The 23,795-nt window shown below is 39.2% G+C and overlaps 1 long non-coding RNA gene across 1 annotated transcript; it reads right to left on the bottom strand.

Annotated features, from left to right (window-relative positions):
* Nucleotides 1-7,354: 7,354 nt before the first annotated feature.
* LOC122562983 (uncharacterized) lies at nt 7,355-23,341 on the bottom strand. Its single transcript, XR_006315456.2, has 3 exons — nt 23,135-23,341; nt 19,669-19,722; nt 7,355-7,465 (listed from the first exon to the last, which is right to left on the bottom strand). It is a non-coding gene; the product is annotated as an uncharacterized LOC122562983 (long non-coding RNA).
* Nucleotides 23,342-23,795: the final 454 nt, after the last annotated feature.

Here is a 23,795-nt window from a genome sequence, read left to right as displayed (position 1 = left end):
GTAAGCAACAAGCAAACCACCTGATTAATATGAAAGCAGGAAATACCAGGATTAAGGTCTCCATTGTGTAATAATATCAACAACTTGCATTTCAATAGTGCTCTTATCATGGTAAAAATATTCTTCCGTGTATATGCACTAAGCTGTGTTCAAAGCAGAGGAATATAGGAAAATATCTATGATTAAACAGCTAATTCATCTAGTTAACTAATGAAAAATATATATTTTAACACGGGTCCAAAGGCAAGGAGAATGTAATTAATGGAATCAAGTATGAAATAATGCACATATGTAGGAAAGAAACCAGATCATATGATGTCCACAAATTATGCTAATATTGCTAAAGATGGAGTTGAACAGGCATGGATTTCTGGTACTCATTCAATATTGAGTCCATGACAATGCATCTTCACTCACCATCAGCAATACTAATAGATAACTGAAATATATAGGAGCAGAAAGTGAGGACTGCAGATGCTGGAGATCAGAGCTGAAAATGTGTTGCTGGAAAAGCACAGCAGGTCAGGCAGCATCCAAGGAACAGGAGAATCGACATTTCGGGCATGAGCCGTACTTCAGGAAAGAAGAAGGGTTCACCTTTAGCTGCCAAGACACAAGAGCACATTACAAGTTCATAGGGCAGCAAAGAAGTGATCCATGAGGCTGATCCCTAGTGACAGGGATATGGTTAATGAAGATAAATTGGTGAAACTAACTCGTCAAACTGAAATGAAATTGTCCAAGATGCGTAACAAAATTATATGAGATGGAAGTCAGTTTCAAGTCCTTAAGGATGCTACAAAAAGGCAGGTTTCTTGTTAAATTATATAACTTTCATAATAGAAAACTAGAAATTAATGGTTGTTAATCTATATTTAAAACTGTGAGGTAACTGAAAATAAGGAAATGTCCATTTATTAATTTGAATTAAGGTGAAATACTGCAGATGCTGGAAATCTGAATCACACACCGAGGATGCTGGAGAACTGGCAGCGTTTTGGAGAGAGAAACAATTAATATTTTGAGTCTGGTTTGAGTCTTCGACTTTAGTCTTGCTTTTTCACATTTTGTCATTGTCTTCCTCAGCAAACTCCTCCATCACAATTTCAACACAGGTTTTACTGAATCCTACATTTACTCCGAAGGCATGCATTATTTGGATTGATTCCTTTTACAATTTATTGCATTCAATGGCCCATCAAGTGTGAAGCTGTTTTTTTTCTCTCTGGCATCTGCACAAACGACAGGCAAATGCCAGATAGTCTATCAGGCTTGTCCTATCCTTCATGCTGCAATGTATTCACACCACAAACCATTCTCACTTAGTCAACTTTTCCCTGCAGTCATGTCAAGCCCTTGGAATACCAAAAATAAAAGACAATTAATGAACATAGTAACCATTGTCAGTAATTGTGTATATTTGAGGAAAATCAACAAATAAATCGATCATATGTTCCTTTGGGTCAGGTGCGGGCCATGATGCTAGTACAACCTGTAAAGCATATCAGGATACCAAGGACTGTACCTAATAGAGGAAATCAGGTTCTTGTCCACCAACTTGACAGCTGACAAGAACCCCCTCTTATCTCCTGGAAGAGTTATAGGGTGGACGTTGCAGGAAAGGATGGGGAGGGAGACAGCAGCATGGGGTTTCAGTAGACCTACTTCCAAAAGCCAGTTCTTCAAAGTAGCCTCAGCTGGTGTGGAAATTGAACCTATTGTGTGGTTCTGTTCGCCGAGCTGGGAATTTGTGTTGCAGACATTTCGTCCTCTGTCTAGGTGACATCCTCAGTGCTTGGGAGCCTCCTGTGAAGCGCTTCTGTGATGTTTCCTCCGGCATTTATAGTGGTTTGTCTCTGCCGCTTCCGGTTGTCAGTTCCAGCTGTACGCTGCAGTGGCCGGTATACATCACAGAAGCGCTTCACAGGAGGCTCCCAAGCACTGAGAATGTCACCTAGACAAGGGACGAAACGCCTGCAACACAAAATCCCAGCTCGGCGAACAGAGCCACAACAATGAGCACCCGAGCCACAAATCTTCTCACACACATTGAACCCATGCTGTCGACATCACTCTGCATCACAAACCAGCTGTCCAACCAGCTGACCAGCAGGAAAGGATCACACAAATTGGTCAGACCAGCAGGTCTCCTCCCTCTGGCTTGTAACAGGCTGGGAGAATCCCACATTACTGACCCCCCCACTACCCCCGACCCTGGTTCTCCTTCCGAGGTATGACCTCCAATCTCCAATTAGACAGAAAAGATATACCCATAATAATTGGTGCCAGTGGGCAACTGGCACTAATTTGCCATAGAGTCATAGAGCATGGAAACAGGCTCCCTGTCTAGTCAGTCCATGCTGAACATAATCCCAAACTAAAATAGTTCTACCTGCCTGCTCCTCAAGACTAGGGTGACACATTTATAGGATGAGAGGACAGATATTTAAAAAAAGAAATGAAGGGCAAATTGTTTAAACAGAGGGTGGTTCACATGTTGAAACTCCAATCAGACTCCCCTTCCCCCATGACTTCTCAAATGGCCTCGTCACTTCACACGGGACCAACAAAACCTCCAGACGTTAATTGAAGCCACTTCCTCAAATGCCAAATGCAGTGCTAGCAAAGGCCACCACTCACAGTAATGAGACCAGCCAACTGGCAGATCTCAAAGATAAGCCTTTTCTATTCCTGATGCTGGCCTAAGTATCTGAATGGCAATGCGGTATTGAGCAACCTTTCTTTTGCTGATGAGCTCCCTGAACAATCTTCCACCCAAAGGCATGGGTGGTTGGTGATGTCATGCTGGGGAGAGAATGAACAAGCTAGCAGGGGCCATTGGCTAGAACTGGATGGAAGTAATAGATTTAACGGAAATTAATGGGGAGTGGGTGAGAGGATGACAGTAGTAAACAACTGTGATAAAATGGAGGAGTGAAGAAAATAAACAAGAAAAAGTTTCACTTTGCAACACCAAAGTGGGTGAAAATTGGAAAAATAAAGAAGTAAAAGGTATGTTTTGAGGAAAAATGAATGACAGGATAGTTGTTATCGAAACACAAGCTGAAAGAAACAAGCAAAGGAAGAGAACATCCATAAGGTAACATGAACAACAATGGTTTAGAATCTATAATCTAAATCTGTTGAAATGAATGCTGTGTCCAGAAATTTATAACGTGCCAAGTCTAAAGACGAGGTGCTTTCCTTGAACTTGCATTGAGTTTTATTGGAACACTCCAGCCAAAGACAGAAAGTTCAGAGTGGGAACAAGAGTTAAAATGACAGGAATCTTATGGTCGCATTCGCAGAATGAAAGGAAGTTTTCCATAAAATGGTTCCTCAGTCTTTATTTGGCCTCTCCAATTTACAAGATACCACGTTGTGAGCAGTAAATAGTGTAGAAAAAAAATGAAAGAAGTACAAATGAATCAATGTTTCATCTCAAAGGAGTATTTGTGCCTTGAATCGTGAAAAGGGAGGAGGTAAAAGGCACAGCTTCACTATTTACAAAGGAAGGTGCAGTAGGAAAAGGAAGGAATTGTTGGGAGTGACTAAGGAATGAACAAGGATGGTCCAATTTGAATGTTGAAAATGTGTTGCTGGAAAATTGACAGGGAAGAGGAAGGGTAAATATATTTGGTAGGGACATCACACTGGACGTAGCAGAAATTCAACAGCAACCAAGAAGTAAAATGTAACAAATGTTTCACGTTTATTTAAAAACCTACAGGAAGCAAAACAAATGATTGTAACATGAGTACAGGATTGAGATCGAAGCAAAAAGATCATAACCTTTAAAACACTTTGTTTTTCTAAAATATCTTTAATCATAATGTAAATTAAGTCCACAAATATAGGATTAGCTTTCTCAGAGCCATTGGAATTATGCAACGCTAGTAATGAGATTTGAATGCCAGTGAAAACAAAATTACAACTCATCCAACAACTAATTTGTTTAGGATTCCTAACATAAAATCTAATAATGTTAAAGTGGAACTCTTGTCAGTTCAGTGTTATCTATTTGAGTGAACACTGAGGATACTTTAGTAGTGCACCCCATCTAAAAATGACGAATTGCTGACAGCAACAGCTAGATTTCCACTTCTAATCATGCACATGCGCACCCCAAAAGTTGAAATTTCATTGAAGTAAAGATGATAAATACTGATAATTTTACTGTCATTACTACTGTAAAGTCTGTAATATTGAAAGGAGACCAACTTTACACAAAATTATGAGGATTGATGTTCACAGATTCTTCAAAGTGTCATTGTATGAAATTGATTAAGTAAGAAGTCACACAACACCAGGTTATAGTCCAGGTTTATTTGAAATCACAAACTTTCAGAACACTGGAGGAGCAGTGCTCTGAAAGCTTTTGCTTTCAAATAAGCCTGTTTATAACCTGGTATCGTATGACTTCTAACTTTGTCCATGCCAGTCCTACACCAGCACCTCCACATCATTAAATAGATTGTCAGAGAGAATATCTGGAATGATTGTTTTTTAAACCGTGGAATGATTTAATAAACAAAGATGGATTTTGGACTGTCACAGAATGGATGAATAAGATGTGTTCTGTTATTAAATTATAAATGAGGGCAAATACCATTGTTACTTGTCAAATGAATATTGAAATACTGATGCGTCTCACCTACCCATGTAATCACCTGTTCAAAAATGTCAGATGAGGCATGAGTTATGATTGATTTTGTATTCAAAACACAGATAAGGTATGAACCTGGAAACTGGGGATCAATTGATCCATAAGTCATGCTGAAAAAATGTTAAATAAGGTTTCATAAAAGGCTTTATATAATATTCTATAATCCACTATATTTTAATTCTATGTTTACCGAACTATAGAAATAGGACTTGAGTCATAGTTTGAAACACAATGATTTTTTAATGCCATGGCAGAAGTGACATGAAGATAAAATTTGTGTGGCTCCAATCTTGATGTGGAGTTTTGCTTCACAGAAGTATGGATAGAAAAATTAAACACAGATGTAAGGACACTAATTTAATGACTTGTGCAATCAACATTGACTTCTGTGCCTGATTATTCTGTCAGAAAAGGGTTCATCCTGGAAAAGAAATATCACAAAATTTATCCTGCTGCATCTTCAAGATTATCCGAACAGGCAGATAATATATAAAACATTGAGTAGAGTTTATTCAAGTAAAGTGTGGTACAATGAATAAACATTGTGAATGAAACAGTGTACATTAATATAAAGAAGAAACATTTGTCGTACCCAATCCTTTCTCACATTGTTTTAAGATGGTTCTGAGATGAATATACCATGTGGATTGCTACATAAACAATCAACGTGTTTCAGTTAAATGCCTAACTGGAGAAAATACTTTAAAACGTTGTTCTGATTATACAGAATAAAAGATGGTCATGTCTTTATGTTTTCATAAATATGTATGTAAAAGACATACTGTATTACAATAACAATACAGATGCAGCTTTGCTTATGAAAACATTTTGGAAAGAAACTATGGTGCCATTCCTTCACCCATTAGAATAGGGCAAAAGGAAGAAAAATAATTTAACTTAGTTTCTTTCGGGAGTTTAGTACGAGATAGAGATAACCTTCAGTGAAATTCTAGATGTCTATGTCAAGGAGGAATTGTAATACATTTGATCCAGCCATTTTGGAGTCAAAAAGTATAGAGCTGGAAAAGTACAGCTGGTCAGGCAGCATCCGTGGAGCAGGAGAATCGATGTTTCGAGCATAATCTCTTCACCAGGAATGTCCCGATGAACAGTTTATGCTTAATACATCAACTTTCCTGCTTCTTGGATGCTGCCTGATCGGCTGTGCTTTTTCAGTGCCACACCTATTGACTCTAACCTCCAGTATCTGCAGTCCTCACTTTCTCCTAGCCATTTTGGATGCAAATAAAGAACACTACTTCTTCAGGTACTGTGTTAGAAATTGCGATTCCTTTTTCTAGTTTTTTTTCTAGTTTTGCATAATGAAATATGATATAACAGTTGTTACAGTGTTAATTAGCATGCTCCAAACATAAGCAAATTTCTACAATATAAAATGTATAAGAAAGGTAATAAGAATTACCATGAACTAATGTTCCCTTGAACTAATGTTCAGCATAAATGCAGTATTTGGGAAAATGGGAGGTTTTGGTCTTAGAATGATGGGCAAGGAAATTATGGTCATCCTAATGTCATGAGTAGTTGTTTCATGGTCATTGTTTAGAAGGATTCAAGTGGTTGATTGGCACAGTATAAACTATCAGGCCCTGGAAATGCAGTGTATCACAAGCACACAGGGCAAAAAGGCAGTCCTCATTAGGTGTGGCTTGTAGTTATTGGTCCTCATCAGGGAGCTATCTTCTTCAAATGGAAGATGGACCAAAGTGGAGATTGAGGAATGACGGAAGGAAGAGGTCTCCAACTCTTCTGCTACCTTCATAACTTTAATGAGATTGACTTCATTGCTCAGTCCTTTGAGTAGGAGAGTTCAGAAGCCATGTTGAGGTTGTATAGGCGAGGCCTCTTCTGGAATACTGTATCCAGTTCTGGTCGCCCAGTTATAGGAAGGATATTATCAAGCTGGAGAGGGTTCAGGAGAGACTTACCAGGTTGTTGCCAGGTATGAAAGGTCTGAGTTATAAAGAAAGGCTGGACAGACTGGGGCTTATTTTTACGTGCACGTAGGAGGTTGAAGTCGAGAAATTTATAGAATTATGAGCGGTATAGACCGAGTTAATGGCAGCTGTCTTTTGCTTAGGATGGGGGATTTCAAGACTAGGGTGACAAATTGATGAGATGAGAGGACAGAGATTTTTTAAAAAGTAATGAAGGGCAAATTGTTTAAACTCTTGGTGGTTCACATGTTGAATGAACTACCTGAGAATGTGGGTACAACTACAATGTTGAAAAGACTTTTGGGTAAGTACATGAAAAGGAAACGTTTGGAGGGATATGGTCCAGGAGCAGGCAGGTGCAGCTATTTTAGTTTGGGATTATGTTCAGCATGGATTGACTGAACTGAAGGGCCTGTTTCCATGCTCTATGACTCTATGACAACTCAGTGCCAGTTGTCCACTGACATCAGTGAACCATCACTAATTATCATGGGTTGTATACCTTTTCCTGAAGAAGGGCCTGTGCCCGAAACATCGAATCTCCTGTTCCCTGGATGCTGCCTGACCTGCTGTGCTGTTCCAGCAATAAAGTTTCAACTTTGATCTCCAGCATCTGCAGACCTCACTTTCTCCTCCTGTATACCTTTTCAGTCAATTAAAGAATTATCATAACAAAACTGCAAATTTTTAGCAAATTTAATAAATTACCTGAAAATTCCTTGCAAACCTTCGACTGCTGGGGGCCATGATCTGAACTGACCCTCTGTAAACTGATGAGTCCCAAGGTTAGTTTTGTTTTATTCCTGGACCTTTTAGCTCAGGCTGGAGCAAACTAAACTTGGGACTAGCATGTGAAGAAATCACAGACAGAATTGTTAAGTGAAACAAAAAAATCTAGTAGAGTTCCAGAATTAACATGAGAGTGGACATGGAAAAGGAAATTTAAAAAAATGTGAGAAACAATTATTTTCCTACACATATAAGCCAATAGGTTTTCAAAATAACACAAATTATCAATTATTAAAATACATTTTCTTTAGGTCATAATCCACTGGATCTTCGAATGTATTAATTATCCCTTTAATTGAATTATTTTATCAAACATTTTGTGTAAAAATGTTTTTGTAGCATTTTAGGGTATAATGATCACTTTCACAGCTCTCAAAACTACATCAAATGTGAATGGACAGCATTTTAAATTTCTTTTAATCTGTCAACAATGTTATTAACCACATTCATCAGTGGAGCTTTTGAAGTCTGCACAGTAACAAACCAAGCAAAAATACATATAACTACATCTAGAAGGATGAAATTGAGACTAAGACACTGAAGTTATGAGACAAAGCCTTCAATTAATCAACTCCCTTTAACTATGATCTGTTGCAAGATCATTTGTCCATTATTGTAATTTGATTATACTGTTTTTTGCTTTTCAAATAAATTTCAGGCAGCCAGACAAAGCTATGGAGAAAATAGTCTTGCTTGCGTAAGTGGGTATATTTGATTATCTGCATTCAGCAATTACAAGAGAATTGAGAGTGTATCATGGATACCAAGTGGAAGTCTTGTCGTGCAGTAAGTATCTCCTCATCTCTGAGCCAGAACATCATAATTGTGAATTTGTCTGATATGGCTATGGCAGGCAGTAAGTGTTTCATAGTTTCCATGGTCACTCATGCTTGATGTGGAGTGATAATTCAAAAATTATATCCTCTGGTAACAATCTATGAGTTCCTGGAATATGTAGCTATGGAAATGGACAAATGTGCATGTTTTCCAGCAGAAAGGGGAAGCCTCTCAGTCTCTAATGCAAATCAGGAAGAGAATCTGCCCTTGAACTAAATGGTTGAAAAATTAGTCTGAGCTTCTAATAAGAACACTATACCTGATTTTCATATATTTCCGACGTCTAGGTCATTTTAATAAAACTGGACAAGAACAGGGGTAGTTGACTGTACTCTTAACAAAAGTAAAATCAGTGCAAGTTAAATAAAAGATTATGTCATGTCTTTTTTTCCTTTAAACGTTGCTGAACTCCTCAAGACACCAAATTCTAATCAGTGGCTGTGCAGATTGGCCTCTTGTTATTGGACATATCTCTCATTCAAACCTTCAGGTCACTGACTTGATTATCTGTCATTTGAAATGACCAGTTGTTGGCGGGTGGTGAATTCCATTCTCCCTAAACAAGGCATGAAAGAATAATTTTGCAGATGAGAACAATTTATTGTATTGTGAAAAACTGAAGATTTACTGATTACAAACTGATAAACTTTACTCTTTTTGGAATGAAACCCACATTTCAGTATTCAAATCAATACTGAACATAGATTTTCTTGAAGTAAAGCAATAGAATAAAATGAACTTAATTGTTTAAATAACTGTGGAGGTGTGACCATACTGAATATGATTAATTCAAGTTTTCAATCGATATGCTCATTGCAAAAAAAGTGGATCAACAGCCTTTGTGCATATAAAAGGATGTTTTAGCCATCAAGATTAGAATCAATTCCCTACTGTATGGAAAAAGGCTATTTGGCCCAACAAGTTCACACTGACCTTCACAAGAGTAGCCCACCCAGACCCATTTCCCTACCTTATATTTACCCCTGACTAATGCAACTAACACTGTGGGCAATTTAGCATGACCAATTCACCTGACCTGGACATCTTTGGATGTGGGAGGAAACTGAAGCACCCGGAGGAAACCCATGCAGACTTGGGGAGAATGTGCAAACTCCACACAGTCACCGGAGGTGGGAATTGAATCTGGCTCCCTAGTGCTGTGAGGCAGCAATGCTAACCACTGAGCCACCATGCCACCCACCCACCACTCTTCGCTCAAGAATGGAGAGATTGGGTAGAGGTAGTTTCTTTAGCATTCACTTGAGGGGCTGTGGGTGTGGCTAGTTTAATTATTTTCTAATCAGTATATTCAGAGATGCTATTGGATCTCAAGAACACAGGTGTTTTGGGGCAGAGGTATCACAAGTGCCCTCACCGACCTGGGTTTAAAGGAGGCAAGTCAAGGATTTCCCGACTGGATCCAGCTGAGATGCTATGTGAGCAATTTAATCTTAAGCTTTGATTCAGTTTTTTTAAATCATTTCTAACTTGTTTCCAAATGCTGCTTGAACAAGATAATTTTCCTGGAACGAGGGAAAGAGAGGTGAGTTTGAGGAACAATACAGGTTGATACCTGAAATTTTCATTGCCTTATCTAAATAAAATCTATTATGGCTGTTGCATTGGTAGCTTCGTACACATATCTGACAGAGAGTGTTTATGTGGCTGCAGCAATTTTCGGCCTTGGAGCATCACAAATGAATAAAGTAAGGATGCCTTGGATATTTGACATCAACTCATAAGAGAAAGCACACTGAGCTTCATAGCATGCTGTGGTGAGTTCCACAAGTGCTCAAAAGCAAGGCCCATAAGAAGTAAGTTTGCAGCTGGAGGAAGACGAAAGGGCTCAGCACTCATCCTGCAATGAGGACACTATAGAGGAATGGCAGTAATAAGATGAAGGGGCCACTTCTCAATAGAACAGCTATTTGCATTACTCTCTCTTTTTCTACAATATTAGGAAATCTATCAGAAATGAAATGGTGCAAATCGAATCTCACAATCCACTGTCACCATCAGCTACAACTTTATGCCCACCACGCATTCCGCAATACTCCATACCCTTCGTAATAAACAGTTTTATTCCTTCTGCTGCCCATCCATGTAATATACATTCAGTCAATAAGTCTCAACCTGTATGGACATTCATCTTAAATGTACAACAAAGTCAATTGGTCCTTGGTATGCAATAATGGTCAAGATATGAAATTGATGCAAATAACTACATTTTATGTGAGAATGGGAATAAAACATTTTATGTGAGAATGAGCAAAATGACAAGAAATGGATGTGCGTAAACTTGGAAAACTATTTTTCTTATGCTTCCTAATGCCTCAGCATGGTCCATTGCAGGTAGAAGCTGACAGCTCAGACTCCTGAGGGAGCAGCAAAGACTTCTCTAATGCCACTGAAGCAGAAGCTAACCTGTCTATTCAGGAGGAGATCAACATGTGATAAATAGAACTGTTTCCATTCTCCGTTTCTCACTATCCCATTCATGGGCCTATGCCACAGGACTCCTAAAAATCGAATGCAGGTGAAGAACAGGAACCATACCAATAAGGTATCTGGCATCTTGCTTAAGACAGCAGATAACTGGAAGCTAAAGTTGTGTGATCATGCTTATGGCCTGTACAATTCAATGAGAATCTTGTTTGAAGCTGTAAGAAGGCTGAGTCTTTCTTTGCATGATAGACATCACAGAATTTCCTCTGACACCAACTCTCTGGAGCTTGGTTGATCACATCAACCCTCTCTATTATTGTAGAGACTATAGGTGCCACATCTATCAGTATCTGCTGAAGTTGCTGCTATTGTCTCTAATGTTCACCTTTCTCAACTATAGCCCCAAAGACTCAGTAACTCTGTCCAGATGTGTAGAGGCTGGGAAAAACTGTGTTCACTGGTGAAAACTCTCCACAGCAATGCCTGTCAACTGTCTCTGCTCATGCCCACTTGAGAAATGTGTACCCAACTGGTGAAAACCCAACTAAATTTCTAGGTTGACCAACCAATGTATGATTTCCTGTACTGGTACATAGTTGTGTGTCCTATAATAGCTCACCCACGGAAGGAATGAGCTCGCCTGAGAAATTATGTTGTGTACGTATCCTAGAAGACAAAAGAAAGATGTGATTTAGTCAGGGGAAGGTCACAGTTTTGACAATTGCCATACTCTGTCTTCAAACTGTTCTGTCATTGATGGAATGAAGTTAGCAGATATGTTTCAATGATGCTTATAATTCTGACACCAGCTTTCAGTGACTATCTGACAGGTAACATGGTGTTACAATGGTCACTACATTTAGTCCTCCCTGCAGACAAGGACGAGGTTTGTGGCATGGTTTTGAATGGGTCACTTAGAACAATTCAAGAATTACTGACCAAGAGGCAGGGGAAGCAGAACATTATTGCCTTTGAACTGCCAATTCATCACAGGGCAATTTTTGTTTATTTTTTTACCTCAATTAGTTACATTTCCACCAGGTGATTCATACATTTCAGGTGCATGTGAGCAGAAACTGTTGGCAGGCAGTGTATTTAGATACTTAGGAGCAGAGAGAAGAGGCTTCATTCAATTGGACTCAAGGAAGTCCAGGCAACCAGGAGGTGCAACTAAGCATTGGGGTTAAGGCTCAAGTAAAGGCCGGGCTAGCTGTTTGTGAAGAAACTGGGATTTTGCCCGAAAGGAAGCTGTTGACTGTATTTTCCAGGATCCAGATGGACATAATGCCAAGAAAGGCCTGGGCTCAGAAGAATCCTGCCTGTGAGCCATTAATTGTTGCCAAGACTTAGAGCTGTACAGCACGAAAACAGACTCTTCTGTCCAACCCATCCATGCTGACCAGATATCCTAACTTTATCTAGGCCCCTTTCCCACTCGACCAATATCCCTCTAAACTCTTCCTATTAATATACCCATCCAGATGCCTTTTAAATGTTGTCATTGTACCAGCCTCCAACACTTCCTCTGGCAGCTCATTCCATACATGCATCGCCCTCTGTATGAAATCTTTGTCCCTCTAGTTTTGAACTCCCCCACCCTGTGGAAAAAGACCTTGGCTATTCACTCTATCCATGCCCCTCATGACTTTATAAGCCTCTATAAGGTCACCCCTCTGCTTCAGATGCTCCAGGCAAAATAGCCCCAGCCTATTCAGCTTTTCCCTATATCTCAAACCTTCCAACCTTGGCAACATCCTTGTAAATATTTTCTGAACCCTTTCAAGTTTCACAACATCATTCATATATCAGGGAAAACTGAATTGAATGCAGTATTCCAGAAATGGCCTAACCAAGGTACTGTACAGTCACACCATGATCTCCCAACTCTTATACTCAATTCATTGACCAATAAAGACAAGTATACCAAACACCTTCTACAGTATCCTGTCAACCTAGAAGTACAATTTCAAGGAACTCTGAATCTGCACTCTTTGTTCAGTAACACTTCCCAGGTCCTTACCATTAAGTGTATAAGTCCCATCCTGGTATGCCTTTCCAACACGCAGCACCCCACATTTATCTAAATTAAACTCCATCTGCCACTCTTTGGCCCATTAGCCCAACTGATCAAAGTCCTGTGTACTCTGAGGTAACCTTCTTCTCTGTCCAATACACCACAAATTTAGTGACATCTGCAAATTTACTAACCATACATCCTATGTTCACATCCAAATCATTTACATAAATTAAGAAAAGCAATGGACCCAGCACTGAACCTTGTGGCACACCATTGGTCACAACTCTCCGGTCTGAAAAGCAACCCTCCACCAACACCCTCTCTCCCCTACCATTGAACCAGTTCTACATCCATGTGGCTGAGTTAGGGTGAAGGAAACCCACAAACAGCATTTGCTTGGTGCATCTGAGACTAATCAGAGCTTGGGGAAATCCAAGGAGAGTGAATGATTATTGAGGATAGCTGTCTGTGAACAAATAAGAATTTTCCCAAAAGCAGGCTTTTGTGTGTATTTTTCAGGATCCAACTGAGGACAATGCCAGAAAGCAGTATGAATTACCACCATGTTCTCCTTGGTTATTATGGGTTGCCACCTGGTCGTCTGCTTTGAGTCTTGCTGAGGGGATAATTTCTATGTGTGTGCTGAAACCCCCTCCCCTAGACCTTCCCAAATGTTCCATGGCCTTTGGCCAATGGGGCAATGAGCAGGGTTCAAATTATCCAATAGGTTTGTGCCAATACCTTTCACTCTTGCCATACTCAGGTTATAGAGTCATAGAGTCATAGAGATGCACAGCATGGAAACAGACCCTTCGGTCCAACCTGTCCATGCCGACCAGATATCCCAACCCAATTTAGTCCCACCTGCCAGCACCCAGCCCATATACCACCAAACCCTTCCTATTCATATACCCATCCAAATGCCTTTTAAATGTTGCAATTGTACCAGCTTCCCCCACTTCCTCTGGCAGCTCATTCCATGCATGTACCACCCTCTGTGTGAAAACATTGCCCCTTAGGTCTCTTTTATATCTTTCCTCTCTCACCCTAAACCTATGCCCTTTAGTTCTGGACTCCCCGACCCCAGGGAAAAGACTAAATCTATTTATCCTATCCATGCCCCTCATAATTTTGTAAACCTCTAGAAGGTCACCCCTCAACCTCTGACACGCCAGGGAAAACAGCCCCAGCCTGTTCAGCTTCTTCCTTTAGCTCAAATCCTCCAACCCTGGCAACATCCTTGTAAATCTTTTCTGAACCCTTTCAAGTTTCACAACATCTTTCCAATAGGAAGGAGACCAATCTTCCAACAGGACAGTGGCCTAACCAATGTCCTGTACAGCCACAGCATGATCTCCCAACTCCTGTACTCAATACTCTGACCAATAATCTAATGTACATAACCTCAGACACTGGTTGGAAGTCATGGTGGCAAAGATCTCATTGATATTTCTCCAATACAAAACCCTGTGGCTAGTTATAACTGGTTCCCCCAAACCTTTTTGACTTTTGTCCCCATTGTTGTCTGTAGCTGATAGCTGCTGACTGCTTTTTAATTTAGTTTGTCCAAACTTTGGTTATGCATAATTTCTCTGGCTGTGGATCAATTTAGAACAATTTAGATAAAGTTCGAGAGACAGCCCTTGACATCAAGGCTGCATTCCACCAAGCGTGGCATCAAGGAGCCCTAGTAAATGGGTATTGGGGGCAAACTCTCCACTGTTTGTCGTCATACCTGGCACGTTATCTTATTGGAAGTCAGTCATCTTAGCTCTAGGATATCTCTGTAGGAGTTCCTCAGAGTAGGATCCGAGGTCCAAATCTCTTCAGCTCATTCATCAATGACTTTCCCTCCATTATAAGCTCAGAGGTCAGGTTGTTTGCCAATGATTTAATGGTGTTTAGCTGTATTTGTAACTCTTCAGGTATAAGTTCAAATGTAATAATATCTGGACAATATCCAGGCTTGGGCTGACAAATGGCAAGTAACATTCACACCACACAAATGCCAAGCTATGACCATCACCAATAAGAAACAATTTAACCACCGCCCTTGACGTTCAGTAGTGTTACCATCATTGAATCCCGTTCTATCAACCTGCTGGGGGTTACCATTGAGCAGAAACTCAACTCACCACATAAGTACAGTAGCTACAAGAGCAGGTCAGAGGCTAAGAATACTGTGGCAAGTAACTCAATTCCTGACTCTCCAAAGCCTGTCCATCATCTACAAGGCACAAGTCAGGAATGTGATGGAGTAATCCCCACTTGCAGAAATGAGTGCAACTCCAACAATATTCAAGAAGCTTGACACCACGCAGGGCAAAGCAGCCTGCTTGATTAGCACTACACCCACAAGCATCCACTCCGTCCACCACAGACGTTCAGTAACAGCAGTGTGTTCATCGACAAGATGCACTGAAGAAATTCACTAAAGCTCCACAGACAGCACCTTCCAAGATCTTGACCATTTCCATCTAGAAGGACAAGGACAGCAGATATATAGGAACACCACCGCCTTCAAGTTCCTCTCCGAGCCACTCAACAACCTGACTTGCAAATATATCGCTACTATTTTATTTTTCTGTGGGTCAAAGTCCTGGAATTCCTTCCCTAATGGCATTGTGGCTCAACCTATAACAGTTGGACTGCAGCGGTTCAAGAAGACAGCTCACCACTATGTCCTCAAGGGCAACTGGGGATGGGCAATAAATGCTGGTCAGACAGTGACATCCACATCCTACAAATACATTTTTAAAAATATATCCAATTTTGGGCCTATTGTCACTTGACGACAGTAAGTATCATTTTAATGATGCCCATATAATTTAACTTACAGATGAAATGTCAACTTCTAATAAAGTGGTCACTAATGAACTTTACATATCAAAGTCTGATGAAAGATTTTATGTGTTCTATTATCCTTCAATGAGTGTGAGCTTTTCAATGATTGTGGGATGAAAAAATTAATCTTGAGATATTTTTCACTTCAAAGATTCTGTCAAAAACTTTAAAGGTCAATAAATCAAGCAGAATGTGAAAATGATTTGATGGTTGAGAACAGTGACAGCAGTTTTTTGCTAATCTTGATGAGCAATGCTGGCTTGTGACTTGAAGTAAGATAATTTTTGAAGGTTACTTGGAATGATTATATTGATTGTTATCTTAGAGTACAGCAGAAAGATTGGTTTCTTTACAAGTTTTGGTTAAAGGCAATCCTTAACTGCTATGAAGCATTTGCAATATGTGAGTTGCAATAACCTGCTATTTAGTCAATACTTTGACCTTACCCTCAACCTTATTGTTCAAAAATAATCTAATTTTTCTGATTCTCAGCACAAAGTTATGGTAATTGCCATCAGGACATTTGGAAACATAAATAGGATAGGACATCCCGATCTTATTAACAAGCTAGCCTCTTCTGTCATCCTCGGTAGATGCAGACTTCAAATCATGATAATTGAACGTTTTTCATTGTGACTTCTAAGTCTGGAAATTTTGAATAAAAATATTAATGCTTCTGTTTACATTACCTTTATAAAAGACTTTTGCCATTGACTCTTGCCTTTTAGTTATCACTATTGGTCTTGTACTGAATTTTAATTTAAACCTATATTGAGAATGGAGGCATGATAACAAGATTTTCTTTTCTAAAATCATGACAGAAAATTACAGCATGACATAAAAAAGAACAGATTTTTAATAACTTATAGCTTATAAGGCAAACATTTAAAGTTTTGTCTCCTAATTGTTCTGATCCTGCTACATTATATTTCCTTTTAATTTTGTTTTGAACAATTACCCTGTTTGCAGTGTTCCTGTTTGAAATAACTTAATGGGAACTTATCTGTTGAATTAGCCCTGTACTGTCTTTAAGGACGCTCAATTAAAGCTCCTGTTAGTTTAGATTATTGTGAGTTTCACACAGATTTCTAGATGGACCTGGATGGACAGCTTGGTTACCTGCTCAAAGCTGTAATGTACATCTCTTAAATACTGTATGTAGGTTGGTGTCTAATTTAAATCATTGGGACTTTCACCTCAGGCTTTAGCAGGGAAATTGCTGAGAGTTCCCATTAAACAGTAAAGAGTTGTGACCTGCTGTGAAAATGAAAAGTCCCAAATACACTTTTTTTGGCTTTGATATACTCCACATGAACCTCCTCCAATCTTTTCTCATTCTAAATCTACTTAACCATAAATTTAATTCTCCTTCATATGCACCTTATGATAACAAGTTCCATGTTCTTTTCTTTGAATTTCCAATTATACTTTGATGGCTATCTTATATTGAATTTCTTTAGTTATGCTCTTCCCTACAAAAGGAAACATTCTATATGCATACAGTCAATCAAAAGTTTTCAGAATTTTAAAGGCTTTCCATTCAATCGAGCCTCAGGCTTCTTCTTTCAAGGGAAAAAAGATCCGACATGTCTATCCTTTCCTGATATGTATACACAGTCATCCTGACTGTGCATGGTTGCTCATTGGTTAGCACTGCTGCCTCACAGTGCCAGGATAGACAGGCAGGAGGCTGGAAGAACACAGCAAGCCAGGCAGCATCAGGAGGTGGAGAAGTCGATGTTGTGGGCCAGAGAGTCAGGCTCAAGTCCACTCTCAAGCATTTGTGTAAAGTTTGCACATTCTCCCCGTGTCTATATGGGTTTCCTCTGGGTGTTCCAGTTTCCTCCCAGAGTCTAAAGATGTGCACGTTAGGTGATTTGGCCATGCTAAATTGTTCATGGTATCAAGGCATGCTCAGGCTAGGTGGGTTAGCCATTGAAAGTGCAGGGTTTGGGGATAAGATCAGGGGTTGGGTTTGGGGGGGGTGGTTGGGTTTGGGTGGGGGGGGGTTGATCTTCAGAGGGTCAGTGTGGACTCGATGGGATAAATGCCCTGCTTCCATATTGTAGGGATTCTATGATAGCATCCTTATAAAACTCGTTCACACCTTTTCCAGAGACTTTTTTTTAATAATATGGTGACCAGAGTTGCTTGTATTCTCTAAATGTAACCAAGATTTGAAACTGAATTTGCATAATTTCCCTTTAATTCAATTTGACCTAGAAATAAAGTCCAGTGGTGCTTTCTTTCAGATCTTACTGAACTATAGCACAACAGTAGTTAGTAAAATGAAGAATAATTCCTATAAATGCAAACCTGCGTGTTGGAAGATTAGAATTAAAAGTACTTGGATCATTAAGGAAAGGGAGATCAATGCTTCAACAGAAACATAGACTAGAATTATCGTAAACTACTTGGACAATCTATTAATTTCCAAATAAGCAAATAGTTACTTTAAAACTTGTCATATCCATTTTGTGACAAACTAATTGTGATACCCTAGACCTTGAGATCTTTTCTTTCAGAACAAAAAAAGTTGTTGACCAAATCTATTGCTGATCTTATAATCTGAAATAGCATTTATTGTTTTTGCAGAGACCAAGATTTTCATTGCTGTCATTTCTCAATTAGATTACATTTCTTTTCACAGAAGGAAATAAATATTTTTGTGGCAACTACAATGTGAACATGATAGTACCACAGGTGCAACATGAATGAAAGGATGTGCCTATCAGTTCAACCTTGTTTTTCTTTCTTATCACAACAGAAAGCAAATGGAGTTATGTTCATTCAGTGACACAAATTGGGTTTCCTGTTAAACAAATTCTGACTTCCATTCTTCATCAGAAACTTATTGCTTCAAATTATAGGATTTTAAATTTTATTGTGATTCCAACGTGCGGGAGTAAGGGAATTATTAAAATGACAGAACTCATTTGAACCCTAATATCTCCCTGTAGTGACTCACTCAGTCTAATAATACTGTTAAGATGTATCTTACCATGTTCCACTACTGAAAGATAGTACATAAGTGTAAGTTGGTGACAAAACAAAAATAGGTACGAGAGCAGGTTGTGCTGTGGTCATAAGGAATTTGCAAGGTGATGTAGATAGGTTGAGTGAGTGGACAAAAATGTGTCAGATAGAATTTTATCCAGGAAAGTGTGAGTTCATGCAATTCGTAGAAAGAAAATCAAATGGAATCTCCTAGTAAATTGAGAGAGACTCCAAAAATGTGCAATCCAGGGGGATCTTGGTGTTCTTGTGTACACGGCATAAAACATTAGAATGCAGGTGCAGCATGTTGTTATGAATTTTGGCTTTTCTTGCTAGGTGGTTGGAGTTTAAAAATAGGGAAGTTTTACAACTATCCAAGGTATTGGTGAGGCCGCACTTGGCCTATGCACAGTGCTGCTAACCATATTTGAGAAAGGATATATTGATATTGGAGCCAGCTAAAAAAAAATATTATTAGGCTGATTACCAGGAGAAGGTTTTGACTTGTTAAGGACAGTTAAACCATTTAGGCCTTTATTAATTAGAGTTTGGAAGAATGAGGGGTGATCTTCATGAAATGTACAAGGTTCTGAGGGCTTTGAAGGGTTAATGTTCAGAGGATATCTCCACTTTCAGGGGAGTCTCAAACTAGGAGAAATTGTTACAGGATAGGAAGGTATTTATTAAAGCTTAAACGCAAAGGAATTTCTTCTCTCAGAATAGTGAATGCTTAAAATACTCTAAGCTAGAAAGTTGTGGAGGCTAGATCACTGTAACTATTTAAAGAGGAGAGGGATAGATTTTTGAAATGGCATGAAAGAAAAGTAGAGGCCTTGAACAGATCAGACAAGATCTTATAGTACAGCAGGGCGGGGGTGAGGAGAAGAATTTCCTATTCCTGTTCCTATTTCTAATGTTTTAATCACAGAACTTGCCTTAAAAATTCATTCAGTTATTTTGAATTTTGTTTAAAAATTTCAAGCTCAGCAATTATATCTTTTAATCTGCTGGATGTCAATTGTTGTGATTCACTTTTATATTTATTATAATGATAATTTGTGTTCAAAATTCAATCTTGTAATGTGACCAACTCTAGTATAGCTATGTTTATTATCTACCTTTAGTTATCAGACAGAATTCAAGGCCAGTCATCTTCAAAACATCAGGGGTATCTGTGAAAAGCAAAATTACAATTGCAAATTTTCAACTTTCATGCATATATATTTAAAGTGCAATGATGGTATAGTTGATTATTTGATTATGTAAATTACTTATTTTAGTCAGATTATAATCATTTTCTTAGTCTTAGGAATGTTCTGCTGTTGAAGATAAGTTGAAGATTTCTAACTACCAAAGTTTTTCAAACAAATACAATATGAAGTGTACACTTCTGTAGATACAAAAAAATTAATTAGTTTACTAAATTTAATTCACATTTTATAATTTGTGTTACTACCCATGTAAAATATTGTAATTGGAAAATAAGCTGATGCAAATATAGACATGCCACAGTATAAAGTGACCTTAATGTCTTGATAATTATAGGAAGTGAAGGAAATTCAATATAATTTTAAAGACCAGTTTTAACTAGCAAGCATGAATAAACATGAATATTTCATTGCCTATTAACAGTTTAATTGATGTGTTTAAAAACACTATATAGAATTTTGATGAGCTAAATGTTGCATGATAGAAAAATGTCTAAAATGCACATTTTATATTATTTAGATCTGTTCATTGGTTGGGATGATTTTATTAACATTGAACGATTGGCTCAGAAAATACTGAACCTTAAAAAAAAATCCTACAATTTGAGAAACAGAGAAACCTGAATATATTTCTTAAGCTCAATGATACTATCAAGGAAATGCATTGAATCACCTCTTCATTGGATTATTAATGGAAGACTTTATAACCCCTCATACATAAAATGCATAGAAGTTAAGCAACTTGCTGAAGATTTTATGAATTGTGTTAAGTCCTTGATCATGATATATTCTTGGTCAGTAGAGAGATCAGTAGGGGAAAGAGCAGGAAAGTGGACATGAGGTATGTCAGAGTAGTACTGAATGGTGAAGCAAGCTAGAGGGGCCGAACCATCTATTCCCGTTGCTATTATTTATGGCCCTAATGACTGAAGGAGAGAGCATTAGATGTTGAAATGTTCAAAATTATGCCTTTGGTGGCACAAAGCAATAAACAGGGTACAGTGGGTACAAAATTCAACACCATGCTGTCACTGATGGAGGTGCTATGTGTATAATTTCAAAAATCCTGGCTGGAACCCATCTGGTTAACTCAATTAATTCCACTTAATGTCAAGAAATGGCTGCAGACACTGGATATTTCAAAGGCTATTGGCCCTCACAACATTCTGACAATACAATCAGTTGTGCTATAACCCGGTAGTTCTGTTCTCGTACAATCCCGTGTTGTAAGGAAACAGTGTAATAACAGCACCATTTAAATTAATGGGGCTGGAATTGCATTATAACTAATACATGCTTTAAAACTTTGTGCTTTAAAAACAGTGGTCCCCAATTCGTAAATCATGTTATAGCAAATTTGTGTTAATGAAACACGCTTTATAGCAGAATGACCTGTCATACTAATATCTTGTGCTCCAGAACTTGCTGTACCCTAGTCAAATTGTTTCCAACCTACTTACGAAACCAGCATCTACATGACCATGTGGAAAATAGCTCAGATATGTCCTATATCCATAATAGCAGGTCAAATCCAACTCCATCAATTTTCACCCCGTCAGTATGCACTCCTTTATCAATAAGGTGCTGAAAGGTGTCACTGAAGTGCTATCAAGCGGTACCTGCTTAGCAATAACATGCTCAATGATACTCAGTTTGAGTTCCATCAAGAGCATGTAGCTCCTGACCTCATTACAGCCTTAGTTCAATGTGGATAAAGGAGTTGAATTATAGCGTTACGAGTGACTGCCCTTCATATCAAGGCAGCATTGACTGAGTGTGGCATCAAAGATCACTCACAAAAGAGAAATCTGGAGAAAAATCTCCACTGGTATACCTTACAGAATGCAAAATGTTTGTGGCTGTTGAGATCAATCATCTTAGACCAAGGACATCTCTGCAGAAGTTCCTCAGCTCAGAGGTTAGCACTGCTGCCTCACAGAACCAGGGATCTTGGTTCAATTCCAATCTCAAGCTACTGTTGGTGTGGAGTTTACACATTCTCTCTGTGTCCGTGTGGGTTTCCTTCAGTTGCTCTGGCTTCCTCCTACCATCCAAATATGTGCAGCTTAGGTGGATTGGCCAGGGGAAATTGTCCATAGTGTCCAGGGATTGAATTAGTCATGGTAATATGGGGATAGGGTGTGGGATTGGGACTGAGGCTGAGTGGGATGCTCTTTGGAGAGTCGATGTAGACTCATTGGGCCAAATGGCTTGCTTTCACAATTAAGGGATTCAATATGGTGTCCTAGGCCCAACCTACTTTATTCATTACATTCCCTCCATCATAAGGTCATGGATGGAATTGTTTGCTGATGCTTATACAACATTCTGAACTATTCACAACTTGCAAGTATTGTTTAGGGTGTAGGTTTGCTCGCTGAGCTGTCGGTTTGGTATCCAGACGTTTCATTACCTGGCTAGGTAACATCATCAGTGGCGACCTCCAAGTGAAGCGAAGCTGTTATCTCCTGCTTTCTATTTATATCTTTCTCCTGGATGGGGTTCCTGGGGTTTGTGGTGATGTCATTTCCTGTTCGTTTTCTGAGGGGATCTATTTATATTTTTCTCCTGGATGGGGTTCCTGGGGTTTGTGGTGATGTCATTTCCTGTTCGTTTTCAGAAAACGAACAGGAAATGACATCACCACAAACCCCAGGAACCCCATCCAGGAGAAAGATATAAATAGAAAGCAGGAGATAACAGCTTCGCTTCACTTGGAGGTCGCCACTGATGATATTACCTAGCCAGGCAATGAAACGTCTGGATATCAAACCTACAGCTCAGCGAGCAAACCTACACCCTAAACCTCAACCTGAACTACAAACCTTCACAAACCTTGCAAGTATTGTAGCAGTCCATGTCCATGTGCAGCTAGACCCAGAGAATATCAAGGTTCAGGCTGACAAATGGCAAGTAAATTTTGCATCTCACAAATACTAGGCAATGCCTATTTCCAATGAGTGAGAATCTAATTTTGATGTTCAATGACATTGCAGTCATTGAATCCCCCACTATCAACATCCTGGTGGTTACTATTCATAGGATCATAGAATCGCTGCAATGCAGAAAGAAGCCATTTGACCCCATCAAATCTGCACTGATCCTTCCAACAGCATCCCACCAAGACCCACACCTTGCCCCCATACCCTACCCCTGCAACCCTACATTCACAAAGTATGGTAGCCAGAAATGAACATCATTCTAAATATGTTTGCTCAAATAATCAAAGTGCTAAAATTCCAATAAAGCTAATTTGCATGTGCGGAGGACACAATGTGTGATTATCCTGCACCTAATCAAAGTGGTGTCTGCTCATCTCCCTCATTCTAGCATGCATCCCAGTACAAAGTACATTGTTGACTGGCTGATCACTTACCAGGGGCCCAGGTCTGATAATGCTGGCAAGTTGATTTGCATTTATTAAAGCCATTCTTCATATTTGGAGAGTGTTATTTCAATCTGCAGATTTTGGGATTGATATCAGAAAGTGTTTGTCATTAACTGAGCATCAATTCAGAGAGAATGCTCCCAGGTTAGCTCATTCAGGACTTCAAGCTTTCATCGATGATGTAGAGAAGAGGAGAAAAATCAGGTTTCAAGACCACCATTCTGGTAACCATGGAAACAATTAACCATGGAAACCAACGCAAGGTACCTTTTCAAATGTTGTCTATTCACTATGCCACCAACATCATGCACAGCTCAATGTGCTATACTGCCATCATTCACCCATCAGTAACCTGCAGTAATTATGAGTTAGGCCATCACTCAGATACTTCTGCACACCCTCACAGCAAGCTCTCAAATGCTGACAAGTGAGCTTCTTGATCCGACAGTGCTGCACCAGGGACGTCTTGCCCTGCCTAAGCTGCTAACCATCAGAAACTGGCAGCTGATGGGAACTATACAGAGGCATAGGAGGCCCCAGCTGCAAAAACACGAAGACCAGGATTGACTTGGTGAATGGTTTATGTTGAGGAGTTGAATTTGGGGTGTGGTGTATGGGGAGAGGGCTTTAGGGAGACTGGACACAGGAG

The sequence above is a fragment of the Chiloscyllium plagiosum genome, unplaced genomic scaffold (genome assembly GCF_037043375.1).
Source record: "Chiloscyllium plagiosum isolate Xiang-an unplaced genomic scaffold, Cpla_swu_hap1 HiC_scaffold_26, whole genome shotgun sequence".
Classification (NCBI taxonomy): Eukaryota; Metazoa; Chordata; class Chondrichthyes; order Orectolobiformes; family Hemiscylliidae; genus Chiloscyllium; species Chiloscyllium plagiosum.
This window is presented reverse-complemented; position numbering and strand designations above follow the sequence as displayed.